Source organism: Lonchura striata, chromosome 4 (assembly GCF_050655825.1).
Source record: "Lonchura striata isolate lonStrDom1 chromosome 4, ASM5065582v1, whole genome shotgun sequence".
Taxonomy (NCBI): Eukaryota; Metazoa; Chordata; class Aves; order Passeriformes; family Estrildidae; genus Lonchura; species Lonchura striata.
The window spans coordinates 63,660,708-63,680,846 of NC_140706.1; the positions used below are offsets into that span (position 1 = coordinate 63,660,708).

At 37.9% G+C, this 20,139-nt stretch overlaps 1 protein-coding gene across 9 annotated transcripts in view; it reads left to right on the top strand.

Moving 5' to 3' along the window:
• INPP4B (inositol polyphosphate-4-phosphatase type II B) overlaps positions 1-20,139 on the top strand; it is a 296,397-nt gene that overhangs the window by 156,503 nt on the left and 119,755 nt on the right. The gene's annotated exons all lie outside the window — the stretch shown is intronic.

Genomic DNA, 20,139 nt, shown 5'->3' on the forward strand with positions numbered 1-20,139 from the left:
ACTTTTTAATAAGCTCAGAAACTACCTTGTTATCTTCAGAAAAATACATTTTTATAGGATAGTACTTAATTTTGTAATTTTCTTTTAGCATGTAATTGTTTTTCCATGGAGAAAATATGTTTTACAAGCTTTAGCTAAATTTTAGTCTGGTGTGAAACATTTCTCATTTGCCATTTTGGAGTTCTCACAAGATAATTCTGCTTTTGTATTTAAAGGCAAGAATGGGTCAGTTTTCTTCAGAGGTAAATTCAGGTGCTTAGAAAATGGATTCCTGAATTTTCAACACAAGCCAAGAGAATATGTCTTCCCCTTTGCCTTCTTAGTGAGAGAATCTTTTCCATGGAAGAAGCAGCACTAAAGTAACAAAACTCCTGAGATGGGTTTGAAAACACAGACCAGCAGTTCATTCTGTTAATCTGAACTAGATGTACTAGATATTTAATTCCATCCTGTCCAATCCCTCCTCCAGTTTTGTTAAGCCATTTTAAGCCATGTAAAGACCACTTTTTTCTATCTGTTAAAGTAAAAATTTACCATTTAGTTTAACCTCAAAGGAGTACTTTTTTTCCCCCCTAGATTATCCTTTATAGGCCCAAAGGCCCTAATTTTGCACTGGTGTTATTTCAGTGGCCTGGATTTGCTTTTAATTCACATCTATGCAGCTAGGAGCAGCCCTTAATTGTTTTAAGCTGTATCTGGCTTGCAAAAAGCATGAAATATTTATATTCATGTTTGTAAAATATCTGTTTAACTACACATTCTTCATTGCACTTATTGACTCTTTCCATGTTAAAAATAACTTTTTTGTTCCAGTTATGCTTTCCTTACAAAATGTCTGCCATATAGGATCTGGCTGGATCTATTTCCCCATGAGGTATCTTTGTGAAAGGGCTATTAAAATTAACTATTTCACAGTTAATTAAAATTATACTGTCATTTCGTCCTTTTTCTTATGGTCTAGAAATTCTGAAGTTTTGACATTATTTTCTTGTCTCCTTTTAAGCTTATTTTTTCTTTTGCTAACTTTGAAGATGATCACCAATAGCCTTAGACACTGTTAAGGCAGAAATTACTGATATTCCTGGAATAGAAACTGATGCAGGAATCCTGTATTACCTTAGCAGTAGAGTGCAGTTGAAGTTTCAATTATGTGATATTATTGTGATGTTTGTACTGACTTAAGGGAAGAGGGAAGGGGGAGTGAAATTAAGAGTTAAGATGCTCAATTTAGTTATGGATATGCCAAAGAATTATTATGAAAGAAACCTCAAAAAGAAACTTGTTAATGCAAGGAAATAAGAAATTTTTCACTCTTTAGATATTGACACGGTGTTTCCTACTTCTTTTACTGGAGAAAATAAAGTCTGCAGTGCAAAATTTTCAGTAACAACAATTGCCACTGAAACCTGCTTTCAAATCCCAAAGTTCTGAACTGAGAGTGACAAATACTATATTTATCTTCCTTGAAAGCATTTCCACTGTCCAACTGAATAGGAAAGATTTCAAAAAGTGATGTAGAAAATTACAGTTTTCTTCATCACATCCTACATCAACAGTTTATTTTTCAAAATAATATAAATTTTGTCATTAAAAACCCACCCTTAAACTACTGGTCAAGTAGTAAAACTAGTTATGTAGCTGTAACTAGTTTTACTGTATTCGGATGATCTGAGGTTGTAAAATGTGGTTAAGCAAGCAGGGCTCTTTCAATGATTTCATATTTGTCTGTCTTCTGTCCTTGGCACCCAAACTGTTCTTCAGAAGAAGAAGGTGTTTATGGCTCTGAGAGGCCCCCTGTTGTGCTTTGCTAATAGTGATTCTGAATCGTCTGAGGAGATAAATCACTGAGTAGGGTGCTGGATGGGAAGTCCCTAAGTAACCTGGCTTTTAATGGAGCTCTGCCCAGCTGGACTGTGTGGCTGGCACACATGGCTTTTTGGGATGGTTTCAATTAGGTCTTGGACTTTGAAGAGGTATTAACATAGTATAGCGGTTAGAATACATAAATGGATTGAGGGGATACAAAGGAAGCTGAGTAATCCTGTGGTATGTGGAATGGGATACAAAAAACTGTGTTCTTAATTTTTGCTCCAGGCTTACTATGTCATCACAGGCAAGTCACAAATATTTTATTTTTATTCTGCGGAGGATATTTTCTTTTGCAAAATTACCCCCAGTGCATGAGTTTAAATATATTTGGATACATTGCTAGGAGCAGTGAGCCAGATAACTAAGCAAGTACCTCTATAGTGGCTGGGTAAAGAAGAACCTCTGCCTCAATAAAGTGATGAAAATACCTAAGTATTTTACAGACAAATGCCTGGCATGTTATAGAGTTAACTCTTTCTTCTAACAGAAGATAATGTAGAAAATGCCAGGCTCCTTCCATTCCTGTGCCCTTTTTTATTTTCTAGCAATATTTGGATGCAAAGAAGCTCTCTTTTGTAGTAAAATTCTGCCAATTTTCTTGTCAGTAGTTTTAAATGGAGGAATGCTGAGCAGCTTAGAACTGCTTAGAGTCTTTAATATACTACTACTGTCTGGTTTGGATGTCCTCATGTGCTGCTGCATAGTGTTTGGGATGTCCCAAATGCTTCAGTTCTTGGCTTTCAGTTAAAGGCTACCCCAGCCTTTAGACACGACTAATAGCTACTCTGATATTAGACATCTGCATTCCAGCTAAATAGAAAAATTTAGTTTCTTCCTTGAGATGCCAGAGGGCTACCAGTGGCTTTAGAATTTATTTTTGATCCTAGTGCAGCAACTTATTTGCACTTGGTCAGACATAATTTTTTCACCTCTTCCCCAAACCAGCATGCATCCCACTGCCAAAGGCACTTTGTGACTCCAGTGAGGAGTTCTGAAGCAGCATTGTTCATGCCTCTTGTGGAAGTATCACTCATGGTTTTAGTTTACTGCAGGTAAATTCCTCATAAGTAATTCGTTGTATCTCTGGAAGTCTTGGGCTGTGGGAGAAGGCAAAGTTACAAATTTTGCCCCTCTTTTGTGTGCAGAATTCTGGCCAGAATGGAGGAAGAGTGCCATAATTTGAAACAGTTTCTGAACAGCTAAACCAAGTAAAAAAAACTTTAATGTGTTTCTTTTTTTCTTCTTTTTCTTTCTCGAAGGTATGTAAATACACAGCAGTAAAGGCAATAGAAACAGATTTTTATTTTAATGCTTTTCTAGCTAGAGTTCATCTGTCTACTTGAAATGAATAGGGATCCAAAGCTTTGCCATAGCTTATTGGTTTATTAACCCTTTTTTGCAAGAGCAGATACACTGGAGTGGGGGTTCCATGGAATATTGGTGTGTGATGGACAGGAACGTGATTTGAGCTGGCACTTCATTTAGTTACCCAACTGAGCTGCCTTTAATTTAAATGTTACTGTGTGTAACCTTTGCTGAAATATTTTGTGTTGTCCTGCTTCGCTGCCAGTCAGCCTCTGGGAGACTCACCCTGACTATTTACTGCAGCTTGTTTTCACTTACTTTGCTGTGGTGGTGTTGCTTATTTTAATCTGCAAACAAGTGGAGATTTTTATAATTATTTTTAAAATTTTATATGTGGGTGTCAGGCTCTCTTGATCTTCCTAAAGGAATTACTGAAATTTGCAGGAGCACAAAGTCATCTGTGAATAATTTTCTTTCATACATGGAGAGAACAGATCTTATTCTCTGTAAGTAAAGAGCAGGGAAGTCAGAACCAGATTACAGAACAATCACTTAATGCAGTTTGATGTGTATATGTCTCTTCATGGATAGTGGCATGTGTTAAAGTACAGAAAATATTTGTACAAGAAAGAATTTCTGTGAACTCCTATTATAAATGCTGGTATATAACACCCAGGAATATGCTTTCCAATGTTGTGGTGAGTATGAAAACAAAGTTAAAAGACATATATGTGAACTTTGAGAATGTTGAATTTGAGACTTTGCAGATGGAGTTTGTAAAGGCCTTAATATAAAAAGTCTGTGAATGGGGGAGTTTAGAAAAGCAGAGATGACTTTCCTTTGTGAGATGAACTTGGTGGCCAATTAGCTGGTTGCTCTAAGTTCAAACATAAAGCCTAGTTTAATTTCTGGTTATTAAAAAAAGAAAAAGATCTATACAGAAAAGAGTAAAGCCCTTTTCTGGGTTCAGTGTAACCATGCTGACTCCTAGTGTCTTGAGCAAGTGAATGTGCTGTACTGGCCTGGTGCCACAAGGCAGTCTTTATCTGTGCCCCGCAGGCATGAGGAATTATTTTGCCAGATGATTCATGGATTGCCAACAGAGCAGGATTTATAAAGAATGTATTGGAACTGTTTGTTAGCAGCACAGGATGTGGGAAATTTGGGAGAGAGGAAAAAATATTGCTGTTAATAAAATTGAACTGCGTAACTGGAATTGGCTTTTGTTGTTGCTTTTCTATATGAAGGCAGTGCTGGAAGCAAACTCAGCCTCTGCTCACAAAGTTTGGTCTTCTTAAATGATGTTCACTAGGCACTGGTGCTTATCTTTAGAGAGAAATATGCAACACAAAATGGCAGCCTGCAGATTTTCTTTCTTGGAAATTGTAGTTTGCTGAGATGGCACTGTGCTTATGTCTTTGGTGAAATGGAACAAGAATAGTAGCTCAGCCTTTACCTTTGAGAGATCTTTAGCATCCGCAACCCAGTAGATGAACAAAAGGTTAAAAACATGAATAATTCTCTGTCATTTTAAAGACCACTTTTTAGTAGGGGAAAAAAAAATCTTCTGGACTTCACTTGGATTTGTAGTTTAGTGTTTTTGTTTTTTTTTTTTTTTTTGTGGCACTTTTTTTTCCTGATTTTTTTTTTCATTGTGGATGGTAGCTATAGTACTGGCAGGAGCTCTCTTGTGTGTAGGCAAATGAAGTGTATGAATATAAAATGATCTTCAATCCACACAGCAAAACAGAAGGATTAATAGGAATTTTTTGGCCACAGGATTTATGATACTTAGCATGATGCTGACACTTCAAACTGCTGCTTCTTAATGTTGTCTTTGGAAGAACCAAGTTTCTGTGAATGTATATTATGGATAACTGGTATTTTTAAGTAGAAACTGAAGTTAGAAATAAAATAGGTTCTGTCATTTGGAAAAACTTGGAAGAGACATGTACCAAAAAGGAGTCCCTCAGCAGCAGTGTACCTTTTTCCAAGGCTTCTGCAAGCTGTGTGCACAAATAAAACTTTAAAATGGTAATTTTTTTTTTAATGAAGGTATTTTTTTGCATAAGTTTTCTTTTTATGTCTAAAATATAAAAAAGAGTAATTCATTTAACTTTTGTTTCATACACCAGTGTTAAAACTTGATAATGACTTATATGAAATGGAAACTTCTGCAGCAAACTTCAGTGTAAAATTCTTGGTAGTGAAGAATGGAAAAGAGTAGAAGTTTGGGCTACCAGCAAAGATAAGTTTCTGATCATGGGAGTCCAGAATTCCTTGAAAAATACTTATGATGTGATCCATGTGTCAAGGTAGAGATGTTAAATACCAGCTTCCCTCAGCAGGGCTTTGTAGATCGCTGTGTTCAGCTCATTGTTAGGGAGAGAAAACAATTATTTTAGGAAGAGAAAATTTTTCTCTTCCAGGAGAAAAATATCTGAGGAGCAAATACATCTCAGTTGGCACACGACTTTTGAAGAAAAGAAGGGTCTGAATGCTTTCTGAGTATTGTGGAATCTGACTTCTGTCTGACAGAGGCTGAAAATACAGTTCTCTGTGTTTTCTTGTAAGTCATAGTGAGGAATTAAGGGAAATGCTGCTTCAGGAATGACATGCTTCACTGTGGCAGCATGGGAAGAAATCCAATGGAGTTTTATCTTGCTTCTAATTTTTGTCAGAAGGACCCATCTGCAAGATAATTGAATTTGGAGAACTACCTTTGAAGGGCTTTTCCAACACTGATGATTTTATGATTCCATTATAATAGTGAGATTGGATTCAATGTAGGTTTGCAGTAATTTACAGAGAATTTATGGCGTGAGTTGGGTGATGTTCTATGAATACAGCATTATTTTACATATAAGCTCTTCTTTGTTGCATGTATCTTTTTCCCTTTTAGATATGAGTTGTGGAAGGGGAAGCCTCTAGACATTAATTTTCTAGAACTTCCATTATCCTGCCAGCACACAGGATGCTGTGCTATTGAGGGTACTGTATCACCACCTGTCCTCAAACTGAAGAGATTACTGTCTTTTCACATGTGCAGCTACCGTTCATATAATTCATCATGTACTAAAATGCTTTCCTTTTACAAATAATGATTCCCTTTGTCAGGGAAGGAGGTTCTACTGAATGTGGAAGGAGTGAGGATTCTCTGTACTTGGGTAAATACCTATAACTTATGACATATGGCCTTATGATACATAAGGCTACCAAGACATTTTTGGAAGCATAGACTATGTGGTTTATTAAGCAGATAGAATCTCTTACTGTTTTTCAGAAGTCCTTCCTCAAGATGTTGCATTTTATGTATTGACCCATTTGAAGTTACGTAAATTTAGATTCTTCTATGGGAAGATGTATCTGTTCCTTTCACTTTGTTTAGACAGAAATCAGCTCTGTCATCTAATTTAGATTACATAAAATCCTTGCTGTGGAAGTGTGCGTGTGCTTTTTTCATCCCCTACTTTTGTTGTAGGCTCACTTTCTAGTGAATTTCTATTGATATTCAAGAGAACTGTTAATGATTTAAAATGCAGCTACCTTCCAGAAGCTAATTTATCTAGACCTGGACTCAAAAAGAATGCAATGCGCTTCTCCAAACCAAGTGCACTCTTAATGAGTGGACTGGTTTTAGGTAAGGCTGTTTACTAACAGAGTGTTTTTTAAAAGTGCAATTTGTTCAGTGGCTGTGAAACACAGGCCTATTTAAAATCTCCTGTTCTCATTTGTCATGATCTGCTAGGACAAGAGGGGATCGTGATGGTTCATTTTACCAATCCCAAAAGTGCAAAAGTCAAAGAGCAGGGGACCATCAGTTTAATCATAGCAAATGTACCTTTTATTAAGTGCCAACAGCAAATGCAATAGAAGGAATTAGAAAGGCAAAAAAGCATAGAGAGAGAGAGAGAAAGAGGTGGGGTGGGGGGAATGTAGCTGCCAGCGGAGAGACGAAATCCTCCTCGTCCAGCCAATAGATTTGTTGTGTCTGTCGGGGAGAGTCTCAAAGTCTTGGTTAACTTGGTGGTCTTTTATAATCCTCTGCAGAGTGTGGGGAATAGGTAATGGAGAAATGAGTCTGTTATAAAATGGGTACAGACAGTCCATGTTCCGAAGCAGGGCAAGTCAACGTCAGCAGTGAGCGAGACCTGTTGTTTTCTTGGTCCACCTGCAGGCACCACTTGACAAACATCCTGCTTCAGTCAGGCCATCACCCCTGTGTTGGGATTACAGGGGTCTCAGTCTCAGTCCTTGGGAGGGAGCTTCAATCTCCATCCATCACGGTGGTCATAAGACAGATGAGGGATCTTCCATGGGAGATCACCAGTTATCCCAGAAAGTTCATTTGGCCAAGAGGTGGGAAAATTCCTGGGTTTGGGTACTGTGAAGCGGGTGTAAGCGTATAGAGCAAGCTGCTCCTTGCCAGGCTCTGCTCAAAGCAGTGTAGAGTGGCGATGCAGCAAACACACCTGTAAACCATCACTTGTGAGCATCCCCCTCATCCAGGCCAGAACTCCCATCAGGGTCTTCAGGATCCTAGTCTCGGCCATTGCGACGATCGTGAGGCAAAAATGAGTGGAACTTTGGTGTAGGACCATCTCTTACACCCTTCCTACTGTCAATTTGCACATATCCTGAGAAACAATGCTGACTTGAAATCTCTGCATGCCTCACTATTTTGTGTCATTTGCTGAGAAAGTAAATGGTGACTCAGCAAGCACTGTCATCTCAGCAGAGCACTGCTGCGAGCAACAAATTGTGTGAGAGTGAAAAAATATCCTGAGCATCATAAGTGAAAAAAAAAATAAAGAAATAAAATATAACGGGGGCAATGCTGTTACTGGAGTTTGTGCCATGACTTTTCTGTCAGCTGGTTGTGGCTGCTTCATTCGATAAGCTGTAGTGGCCGGTGTTTGGATATGTTTCAGAAAATGTTTCTGGTGGGATACAATGGAGATGGCTTGGCTTTAAACATCAAGGAATGCCACAGAGAGTATCACAGAAATACCACAGAGAGTTTTCTTACACTGCTTATGGCAGTTTGGGGGCGAGTTAAGGGTCCGTAGGAGCTGGTAGCCTTTTGTTAGATAAGCAGGTATGATGGAGAAAACACAGAAATATTCAGGAGCACAAGCTTTCCTTAGTTCCTGAAGGAACCATGGGCCAAGAAAAGTGTCTGTTTCCATCTTACATCAGCTTTTCTAGTAACAGATCCTGTCTTTCCCAGAAAACAATATCTTGATGAATTTCCAAATATGAATATGCAATATAAAAGGAAGAAATAATCTGTAAGTAATTTCTAGAAATAGAAATGTGGTGGTCAAATTTCAGAACTAACCAACTTTGCCAACAATATTGTTCCTAATAGATCTTTTTATTTGCAGAAAAAGCATCACTGAAACGTTTCCCAAAAAAGGCCACTTTTCAGATTCTGAAAAAAGTATATTTTATTTTTTTCTAAGTAGTGAAAATATTTAAATATATTTGGGGCTTAATCTGAGCCTTAGAATCTTTCTGCATCCTTAGAATATTAATTCTGAAAGAAGCAAAATGATTGCTTAAAAACATATACCTAATGTCTTTATTCATACCTTATGCTTCATAAGAATCAGAATTTCATTACTTAGTTCAGGCAGCCGTGACTATCAACTTTCCTGAGCCTACTTACCAGTCGGAAAATAGGGTGTTCATAACTTATTTGGTTTTAAGTAACATTTCTGCAAGATCTTGATCATGCTTGTAGAAAAGGATTGCCATATCTTGCAGATTGCAGTTATGCTTAAAAAAAAAGTAAAATTGACATTGTAGAGTGAGAAAAGGGTTTATCTTTATGTGGCAGTTAAGCACAGTGACACACACTTGGGTGAGGAAAACTGGTCTTCCTGTGAAATGGTTTTGAGAGCAAAATCATGTGTGTTTAATGGGGAAGTAATTATGAATATAGTATCACTGATGGAAAAATGAAGTGCTCTTCACATAAACGTGTCTCTGTTACAGGAGAGAGAAAGTACTAAAATCTGCTTTTTACTTTCTCTTGTAGGTACAAAGTTATGTTTAGGTTGCTGCATAATAAAATAGGCCCACAGAGATACCCATTTCCAGTAATGCATCCTTCTTCCTTTAAAGCAGAAACTACTTTAGATTGTGGGAGAGATGACACATTTGTCTTGAAACTTTTTCTAAAACAAGCAGTGAATTTATTTGATTGATAAATAAATAAAAACTCCTTTCAGTTTCTCATCTCAGAAAACAGGGAGCAAAGGGCAGAGTACTATCAAAGACTTTAAAAATGGCTGATCAGGAGGTTATGTGTTTTAGCATTTGTGTACTTAAGGGTTTAATTCTTGCTATGCAGGTTTAACTATTTTAAGCCAAGAAAAAAATGCTTTCTCAAATGAAAAAAAAAATTGCACATTTTTTCTTTTGAGATAGTTTTGGAAATGTTTATATTTGGATAGTTGGGAACACTTATTTTCCCAGGATCTTCTGTAGGTTCCCAGGATCTTCTGGAGGTCTTTGCTCCCCTCAAGCGTGGATTGTTAGAAATGAGGATGAAGCATATGGGAGCCCTGGACACAACAGTAATTCTCATGAGAATACTGCGGTTCCACAGGTTGGACGGGCCATTATCTATGGAAGTGCAGCTATAATCTTGCTAAATCAGACTTTTATGAATAGATAGATCCTACCTATAAAAGCAAAGAAAACAGAGCTTGTAGGAAGCCCCAAATATTTATGTACTTCAGCTCATTTGTCTAAAATATATTTATGCCTTCTACCACAGTAAATCTGATGAGCAATTTTGCCCCTGATTCCCTAAAAGAGAAGTTAATTCCTATTCATTTGGTAATACTACCACCAGACCTCAGCCTCAATATTTTTTTAAACATTATCACAAACTGTCAGAAGAACAAAATAAAAATCCTTACTGATGAATGTAATTGACTTAGCTTTTGTGGATATTTTTGTGAGAGTCCTTCAGCTTCTGTGTGTTAGAGAAAAGTTTGGTGTGTGCAGAAATTTCCCTTAGTTCTCCTAAAAAAAAAAGGATTTGCCAGCTGATACAACTCTTTACCTAAAGAACTGCTTCAAGGCAGTCAGAAATAATACAAATTGGATGAAATACAGTAGTTTCTCAGTACATGACTATGCTTTTCTAATAACATGAAGTTTTTGGATTAACAAATCCTTAATATGTCAGATACAAATTGTGCGAAGAAAAACACAGGTAAGTTAGTTGTTCAAAGTGTAACTGAGCAGTGGATCTAATGCAGCAGAGAGAGGGAAACAGAACTGATTCCCAGATGAATCCAGGGAACTCTGTTCCATACACACAGGTTAGGTCTCTTCTGGAAAGCTGGCAGTAATTAGATCATTTGTGTTTAAGAACGATGAATGGGACTGGAGCAGATGATGTGATCTGGGGAATGGAAAGCTTATTGTATGACAGTGTATTGGAAAGGCTTGGCTTATTATCCTAACAATATGAAGTACGAGAGGGCATATGATTCCTTTCTTATTAGTACATCAGGAGAACAGTATGAGGAACAGAAAATAATTACTTATCTAAAAGGCCATGTTGGCAGACAAGCAAAGGAGTATAAATTTGCCATGAATAATGATGGGCTGTAGATTAGAAAATGACTGAACTATTATTACAATAATTTTTTTGAATGACCGTCCAGTCAGAAGGGAGTGAGAGGAAATTAAAATAATTTCAAGGTGTATTTAAAAAATGGGTGGGGGGGTTCATTATATGATGTCTCTGACAGTAAAATACTAAAAAAAGAAAAAAAAATCTGAAAATGATAATTTGATGACGAATCTGTTGCTAATTTTTTTTTTTTTTAAACTGAAAATACCAGGCTCTGGTTGCTTTTCATACTCCCGTGAGGGATTTTGAGGGGAGTGGGTTTTGTCAGAAAATATATGCTCCAGTCATATTCTTTCATATGCAGCTTTCCCTACTTCTCTCGATGCCTCACAAATGTCCTGGTTACTGATGGATAGCTCTGCTTGTAGACCTAGCACAGACTGTAGGGAATCAATGTAAGTCCCTTTAAGTCTTCACAAAAGTTGTTCCTGGTGATGCTGCTGCTGCAGCTGCCTGTAGCAGTAGCTGCAGGCAAAATCCACTGCTGAATTCCCTGTTGGAGACACCCAGTAGGAAATTAAAAGGTCGAGACTGACTGGCTGAGCTTAATTGCTCTAAAATGTCCATTTTAGAATCTAAAAATTTATGTTAAAAAGTTACCATAAACCATGGAGTGAGGGATAAAATCTTCAGTGTTTACTGGGGATGATCTTAAAACCATTGTTTGCTTCTATGAGAGCTGATATTTGGTTAGTTCGGTACCTCACATAAAAATAACTCTTTCAAAATATTTAACTTAAGGCCCCCAGCTGGCGGTGCACTCAGGTGTTGGCACAGGGATAATACCAGCTTCTCAAGGGAACTTTGGAGGTTCATGTACTGGGGATGTGACTGCTCCAACAAGTTAAACTCTGAGTTCTTAATTTCAGCTTCTGCCATGAGTCAGAAGACAGGGATATTTTGTGTAGAGTCTTGAAAGTTTTAAGGCAGCAAGACTTTTTTTCCATGTTTAATACGTGAATAACCTTATGTCGCTTGAGTAGATGAGGCAATCTGTTAAGGAACTGGAAGTGTTGGAAATATCTCTACAAGATGCTAATATAAATCTTGTTTCTTGTAACTGGTTCTTCAGTGGAAATGGCATCATGTTTAATTTATAAAATTTCTTAATGTAACTTTTATGGTAATAAATGCAAATTATGAAACAGACGTCAGCATTCTCAAAAAAGACTGTTTATTCAGTAGATCAAAAAAATGGGATTTTAATTTATTTTGTCAGATATTCACAGTCGAAGTTCAAATTTTGCTGAAATTTTGAGGCAGAAGATAATGTTCTGGAAATGTTATGATGCCATTGAGCTCATCTGATCAATGCAGTAATACATGCCTTAATTCATGTTGTCTGCCATACACCAAAGTGAGACTTAAGTTGACCTGGGTGCTCATCAGACAACTGTATGTTCTTTTTACCACCCTTGGCTTGTATACTCTCAGGTTTCCCCTGAAATAAATGTTTAAAATGCAAGTTCTTTCCTTGGCTTTTCTAGCACTGTTTTTTGGACAGCTATTCATATGTGAATGAGATTTTTTTTTTTTTTTTCTCTTTTGACCCAACTGCCTCAGGCCCTGTGAGCAGTGCTGAAATCTTGCATTCTAGGAAGGCATTTTCCCCTGAAATTCCAACTTGAACACTGGGGTTAGAGTCTGCTGCTTCAGGGGAGCGAGGTGCTCAGGCAGACTGAGAGATTGCTGGATAGTCATGTTTTGCTGAAGCAGTGCACAGCTGGGTGTGTGGGGAGTAGGGTGAAGAAGCATGATAAACCCCCCTACATATATATTCCTATCTTCTGTTTTCTTCATCATTCTGGAGTGAGTATTCTTTGGGATGTAATTTGTCAGAACATCTGGATTTCTTTGGCTGCCGTTAACTGCTGCCTTTTTTGGATTGTAGAGTCTATCTCAGGGATTTTTGGATAGTGGCATTGCAGTAGCTAGCCTGAGGTATTTGGATTTCAGCAAGTAACAAGTCTCCATTGGCTGGTCCACGTAAATGAAGAGCCAGAAGAGCTTAGGAATGCTCCATCTGCAGCTTTCTAACAGAAGCCAGAATTTGCCTTTTGTGAATTTTATTTTGCGGTGGAAGAAAGCCGGGAAGAGGAGGCATCACAAGAACTTTGAAGGGTATTTTTACTCTTCAAATTTTGCAGATTATTCTCATTATAAAGCAGACTTTAAAGGGATCATTCCTGGAAATTATGGTGGGGAGGGGGCAAGCTGTCTCATTGTAACAGCTACAAACTTAAATGTACTTTTATATTATATTTTATTAAAATTATAACTGATCAAATGCCTGGAATATTCAGTACCTATGAAGACTTTAGATGGCTACATTGCATCATTGAATTTTGTTAAAAAAAGCTAGAAAGATGGCAGAAAAAGCCTGTAGCTCATTAGCTTGTTACCAGTGGTCATTGATTGCAAAAATTCGACTGCTTAGAAAAACCCCAAATGGTTGACTGATAAACAGCAGTGTGCTGCTATCTGTGTCAGCCCTCATCACTGTGGGGGACTGGGTTGGGTGAGTGTGTCCCTTTCCTGTCATGGTTATGCACTTATATACAGCTGTTATACATGGTTATATACAGCTGTGTTTGAGCCCCTGCAATGCCTGTGGGTGTTACTTCAGGGTGCAAACTGTGCACTGGAGGCACAATGCAAAGTTTGTGTTTTACTGGGAGCTGTTCAGGAGAGGAATGATGATAAGCTCATCATGCCACATGAGGAGGTTTAACTGGGTGCAACAGTGCACAGCTTTTTCCCCTCCCCAAAAAGCAATGTTCTACAGCAGCTGTTACTGTCAGAGTATATGTACCCCAAGTTTCAATAAAGAGCAAATTAATTGCCAGTAACAGAACATCTATTTTTCATGATGCTAAGACTCAAATGTTAATTATATCTAATTTATAGAGGTCATTTCTCTTTGTCACTTCTAATCTGTTGCATAACCTTACATGACAGCTTTCTCTGTAGAAAAAAAAGCTGTTTCAAATTCGTTTAAAAAATTGAATCCAGTGCTCATGCTGTGTGCTCTGTTAAGAAGGTAAATAAACTTTTCCTTCCTTCAATTTTTTCATTGCATACACTAAAAACATATTAAAGATTATTTAGATCTACGTGGATAAATTTGACAGCTTTTACTTATTTCAGTAACTACAAGAGATAAACCAATCTTAGGACTTTACCTTCATGGGTTATTTATTGACTATATGAAAGCAAATAACTGTGGAATAGAATAGACCTAAATATGGGGAGGTGGTTTACAAGTATGTTCCAAAGGGGTGTTTTTTAGCTCTGTGATTTTCAGGGTTTTTTTGCAGTGTACTGAGGAACAAGCTGTGTGTGTGATCTTAATGCTTTGTGGGGGAAAGGCCAATAACAGGAGCTGCCTTTTTTTCCTCTTCACACATCTTAGTTGTGTTTGGTGATCTGCAGACCAAGTGCCTGCAGCTGAAGCTCTGATCCATGCCGAGCTGTCCCCATGTATGTAACCTCTGCTTGGAGTCTGAGCTGCACTAGGTGCTTGTGTGGACAGGGCTGGTGTCATTTTGCATTGAGGCACAGTGCAAAGTGGTGCAGCTCTGCCATGTCTGGCAATTATGCTGAGTTAATAAGCTTTCCTGGATCAGATCTGACTCTGTGCTGCATGCTCCAATGCACTCATAATGTATAGATCTTTTCTGTCACTTGAAGTTCCAGCTTCCATGTGGATGCTGCAGAGTTGGTATGTTTTTTGTGGTGTGCTCAGTATGGAGAAAGTTCCTAAATAATCTGTTCTCTTCAAACTGTGAGGTTTTCTAAGGCAATTCTGATCAAATGCCTAAGCTGTAAAAATAGATAAACAAAACTGTATTTCTAATCAAACACTCAAGATTTTGTGGCTTTCTGCTCATTATTCATACAGCAAGTCACGTAACTACATAAGTTGTTAAGTTCTGTTAATCTCAGTCTTTGCTTGGGGGATCTTGAGATTCTTCTCTAGTGCTATGCGTTCTCTAGAAAGCACGCAAAGATGCAGCCTACACAGAGAAAGATAGTGAGCTGTAGAGATGTCTGAAAGAAAAACAATTTATGAAGATTCTTAGGGACTGTGAAGTATGTATTTTCTGTTATCCTTACATTACATTTTGAGGAGTGTGCCTGGAAGTAGCACACAGTGTCAGTGATGCACAAATGAGTGGTTTTGACTCCATGCTCTGCAAAAGAATCACATTCAAACACTGCCTATAGAAAGGATGCAGATAGTCTTGTCCTTCTGTTTGACCTTTTTGGATAAGTAAACAGATGAAATTGTTAGTGCTATACAGGAAGTAATAGGACCATACATATTTTCCCTATTATCTGTAGTAGGGAATATATATATATTATTTTGTAAGTTTAAATTTAATTACTATATAATTAATATAATATAGTTATTATAAAATGTCACAGTAATTTGATATAGTTTATATTCCCTTTATTAGTTTTCATCTTTAATTTAGTTTTGACATTGATTAGTTTCTCTGCCTATCAGCTTTTCCATTGGAACTGTAAATCCCGCAAATACCACGTACATGTCCATTGGGAAAAGATTCTCTCTTTGGTTTTATATGGACTGTTGGAAATAATTGTGCACTGAAGGTTAGGAAATTACTGTATTGATGTTGTCCTCCATTCAATAAGCACTTATCCAACAAAGTATTGATGGAAGTGTTTTACTTTGCTGACTACAATATGTTGATTAAATGATGCCTCAGGTTTTAGCTTTTATATTTTTCAGATTCTGGACTGCTTTAATGTGTAGTTCTGAGCTTCATATTAGGGGACAGTAAGCTCTCTTCACAGAATAGGTAAACCAAACAATTCCTTCTCTAGCTGGGGACCAAGGATAACTGATCCACATTTCAGGCCCAAGAGCATTAAAAACAGCAGAACGAAGAGAGAAAAACAAGAAAGATGGAACTTCATAACCTAAAGCTATAATTGGACAATTAACTCCAATGTGCTAATGGACCAGAACTTAGAAAAGTGAGAGACTCCGTGACTGGTTGTCCATTTTGTGACCATTTTGGGTTCACCTGGGGTGTAGCCCTGGCTGGGCTCTTATGCTGCCCAAGGTGTATCTATTGAGGCCTTTTAATAAATACCTGCTTTATTCTTTAACTCCGTCTAGCCTCTGTTCTAGGTCAGCCTTCACAAGGGTTCAGTTCTGATGACAGAGAAGGGACAGAAGGCATCTGGAAAACCCCCTTGCCCTAAGCTAGAGGAACATCCAGCTCCTGCCCCACCACTCTTGCATCAGAACTATTTAGCAAATTGTTAATCTATATGATGAAAATAAATATCTGGTAAATGTAAAATATCTTCTTTCAAAACATAGTTTGCTGCATTTACTTGAATGTATTCTGTCCTATAAAATCTGATTGATGTTGTTGCAGAACCCCATAACAATTTTGGCATTTTCAGCTCACCCAGCACAAATACATGAAGGTACGATTTCTTTGACTGAAAAATTCCAAGAAATAGTAACTCCTGGACTCTAATGGGTGGTGGTGCCAGCTGGCAGGCAGGCAGGGGTGGTGAGGATGGGGCTGACTGCCTACAGCAACTGTCTGTGAAGCGATATGGTTGTGTTAGCAGAGTCCAGTGGTTTTTTTCCTGTGGGAGCAGAAAGGTGCAGATGGTTGCCATCCCAGAGCACCTCCAGGTTAATGCATATGCACACTGTGTTCCTATACAACTTCAGTTTTACTGAAGTTGGGAATGCTTTCCTGGAAGGTGCTTTTTTGAAGGAGTGCAAGTCAATTTGTCAGTGACTGCTTTCAGTAGTCTCTTTTATTTTGCTTCCCCTAGCCTTGTCTGATGTGTGTACTTAGTTATTGTGAGATGACAGGAGTGTATAGCAATGATGATAGAAGAGTGCATTTGAGCAGCCAACAGCAGTGAATACTGGAAAGTCACTGGAAACCTTTGTTGGTTTGATGGAATAAATCCACAGTAACCAAGGGAAGGATCTAGCATTATTTGTGAAACTTGAGTCCATTCTGAACATGGCCTTTGATTGTCAACTGAAATGCAAAGGCTTTAATTAAGGGCAGGCAGAAAAGATTCAGTAATGATAATGAATAAATCTTCTCTACTTTGACAGTGTGTGAGAGTGTGGCTCAGAGAGCTGCAAGTGACTGAAAGAAATGTTCCTTTTAATCACGCAAAACTGCCTTCTACTAAAGGAAAGTTCATTAAAGCTGAATTTGACATCCATGCCTAGAGAAATTTAACAGATGTGTCTGTGACAAATAGATTACTCATTGCATATATTGTTCTGTATGTGATTTAAAGAAAAGTAAGCATATCTTGAGTGTCCGCTGTTGTCCACTGGTGTTGTTCAACAAGCTGTGGTGTGTAGCGGCGAGGTGAGGTGATCAGTGCTGCTGCCTTCCCAACAAGCGTCCCCAGAGGGAAGATGTTTGGGCAGGCACACAACAATCACACACTCAGGCACTCAAGCACACCACAGCTAGCAGGCAGGTGAGATACAGGAGGATCTTCTGTATGGGGTTCCAGCCAGGGGTTATTAGGGTCTGACACTGAAGGAGTCCAGGGACAGAAGACAACAGATGTTGGAGGGTCCACGGTATAAATATGTGAAGGAGTGGGTGGAGCAAAGCATCAGGGCAAATCAGCTGAGGGCACAGGGGGCAGTACAAAGGGCAGGAGCCAATAGGCAGTGCCAGGGTGGACAGGCAGGGTTACATTAGCCAGCGGGGAAACAGGGAGTAGGGAATGTTCTAGAACAAGACCATGTAGGGTGAAAGGGGTAGGGACGGCCAAAGGGCCAATGGGGAATACAGGACTGGGGTAAATTGGCATAGTGCTGCAGAGCATCATAGGGGAAGCTTTCTGTCTCCCCCTAGCCTTTGGGGGATACCCAGAGCCAATGGTGCATGCCTCCAGGGCATTGCCACTGCCCTTTTCCCAATAGGCTCACAGGCGTCCACAGTGGTATAAAAAGGTAACTGTATTAGTCTACAGACAAAGTCACAGGAATGGATAAATGTCACAAAACTTTTTGTGTTTAACCTAAATCACAAGCTGTCTTTCTTGCATGCCTTTGTGATCTCTTCTTGTCTGGGGCGATAAAACAGTAGTGTGTGCTATTCCAGGGAAGCATAGTCTTTACCCCAGTTGTAAATGAACTCCCCACTCAGAGGTTTGCATTTTGCACAGCCTAAAGCAAAGAATTAGAAAACTGAAATTCTAACAGAGTAGTGGATATTTGGGATTAAAATCTGACTTTCTGTTTGCATTTATATTTTGTAGTTATTCTAGATGGTGCCAGTAGGGAAAAGTTAATTTATGACAAGGTTTTTAAAAATGTGGCAGTTTGTTTAATCAGGAAATGCACTGGGAGGATATCTGACCTTTCAAATCCTTTGTATTTATCTCCATTTTTTCTCTTCTATTTTGTGGATTGGGACTAGAACTGAATTGTTTCTTATGCTTTATAGGTTTTTATGAGCTGACATTATGTTTATATTGAGGCCTGTGTGAACATCCCATAATGATACCCCAATAATTGCAGCATTCAGAGAGTTTGTTCAGGAACTCAACCAAAAGACAATCTGAAAGGGATCAGACTGTAGTGCCCATCTATATATTTACATACACGTATGTGGCTTCTCTTTTAATAAATATCAAATAGTAAAACTGTTTCTAAAATTAAACTTGGATCAAGATATTAGATTTCATTTCAAACAAAATATGTTCTGGGGAGAAGAGAGTCTAATGTCAGTCCTACCAAAGACAGAGTTACATTTGGCTATCCAGCTGCTGGTTATAAAGGGGTTAAAACCAAATGAAAACAAATAAACATGGCTGAACCAAAAAATACTGCAAAATGCAACAGGAATGGTTTCTGTATTTTAAATCCATTTGAAATTCAGGAATATGCTTTTATTTTATGGAAGGCTCTAGATTAGTCAGGTGTTGACATCCTGTTCCATGTCTGTGTTGGGTCAGAAAAGCTGAAATATATTCTCCTGAACTGATATTTTATCCAGCAAAAAAAGGAATTAATATTCTATGATTCTAAATGAATGTTGAATTTCCTTGATTTCAGTATGCCTAAAAGACACTTTAATTGTGAAGCACAACTTAGTATCATACAAAAACATGTACATTTTTTAAAAATGTTTGCTGAACTGCTGCTGGATTACAAATACATAAGTAAATCATGAAAGAAGAATGTTAATTCCTACATTATTACTTTATTTTTCTTGAATAAATAGCCATAATAGTAATTAGAAAATATAAACACCACACTTCTTGTTGGACTGGATGTCACTTCTTTGAGGCTGGCACATAGAACAGCTTTTTAGTATCTTAAAATGACACAGCATTTTTGGTCTGGTGTTGTTACTCCATCTTTCTTTTAAGAAACAGATCGCTCTAAGTTATTTCCTCAGCTTCAAAAGGGAAAGATGGATATCACCAACAAGAAAATGTCAGTAATTTCATTTTAATTCATGGCTTGTAGCATTTAAAGGTTAATTTTAGATACAAATATAGTTATTGAACATGCTATACTAGTTTTCCATAGATCGCCAAAGACTTTGGAGTTGCTAATGTATTAGTGTGGAAAATCTAAATGTAAAATTGCATCCAGATGAGGACTCCCACAGATTTCTAAAGTATCCTGTCCTTTACTAAATTGTAGCATTTTTTACTATCTTCAGGCTTTTGTGGAGAAAAACAATGTTCTCACTGTAGGGAATCAAGGGATAAGAGCTGACTGAGAAAAGCTGTGGTTCTGTTTTGTCAAGTCTTTGTGGTAGACTTTATATCCGTGCTTTATCACAATATATATTTAGAATAACAGACAAATTATCTTTGCTTTAAAGGAGTATTTTTTTTGCTTACTAAGTTGCAGCTAGAATAGAAGAATTTGAGAGTTTGAGAGCATGGAAAAAAATGTCTTTTGCAGAGAAATTTACAGAATGAGTTTGAGTTTTACTTGCTAATCAAGCCAAAAGTTTGTTCTTGGGGAATGAATATTTGTTATTTAGGCTAGGTTATCAAACAGATGTGCATGCTCAGTGTATTCTCCCTTGTGCATTGCTTTTAACAGCAAGTTATTCCAAAGGGCTGGTTTTGGCCCAGGCAGGCCATCAGGGATGTCACAGAGGTCTTCTTATACATTTTTCTATCTAATTTTTGCTGTTTAATCAGTTGTCTGTTGTCAACCACCACTCGACAGTAAAATTCTAAAGATACTGAAGACGCACTCACACACCAATCTGTGCTATCCTTTGGGAAATACAGAAAAGGAAGTC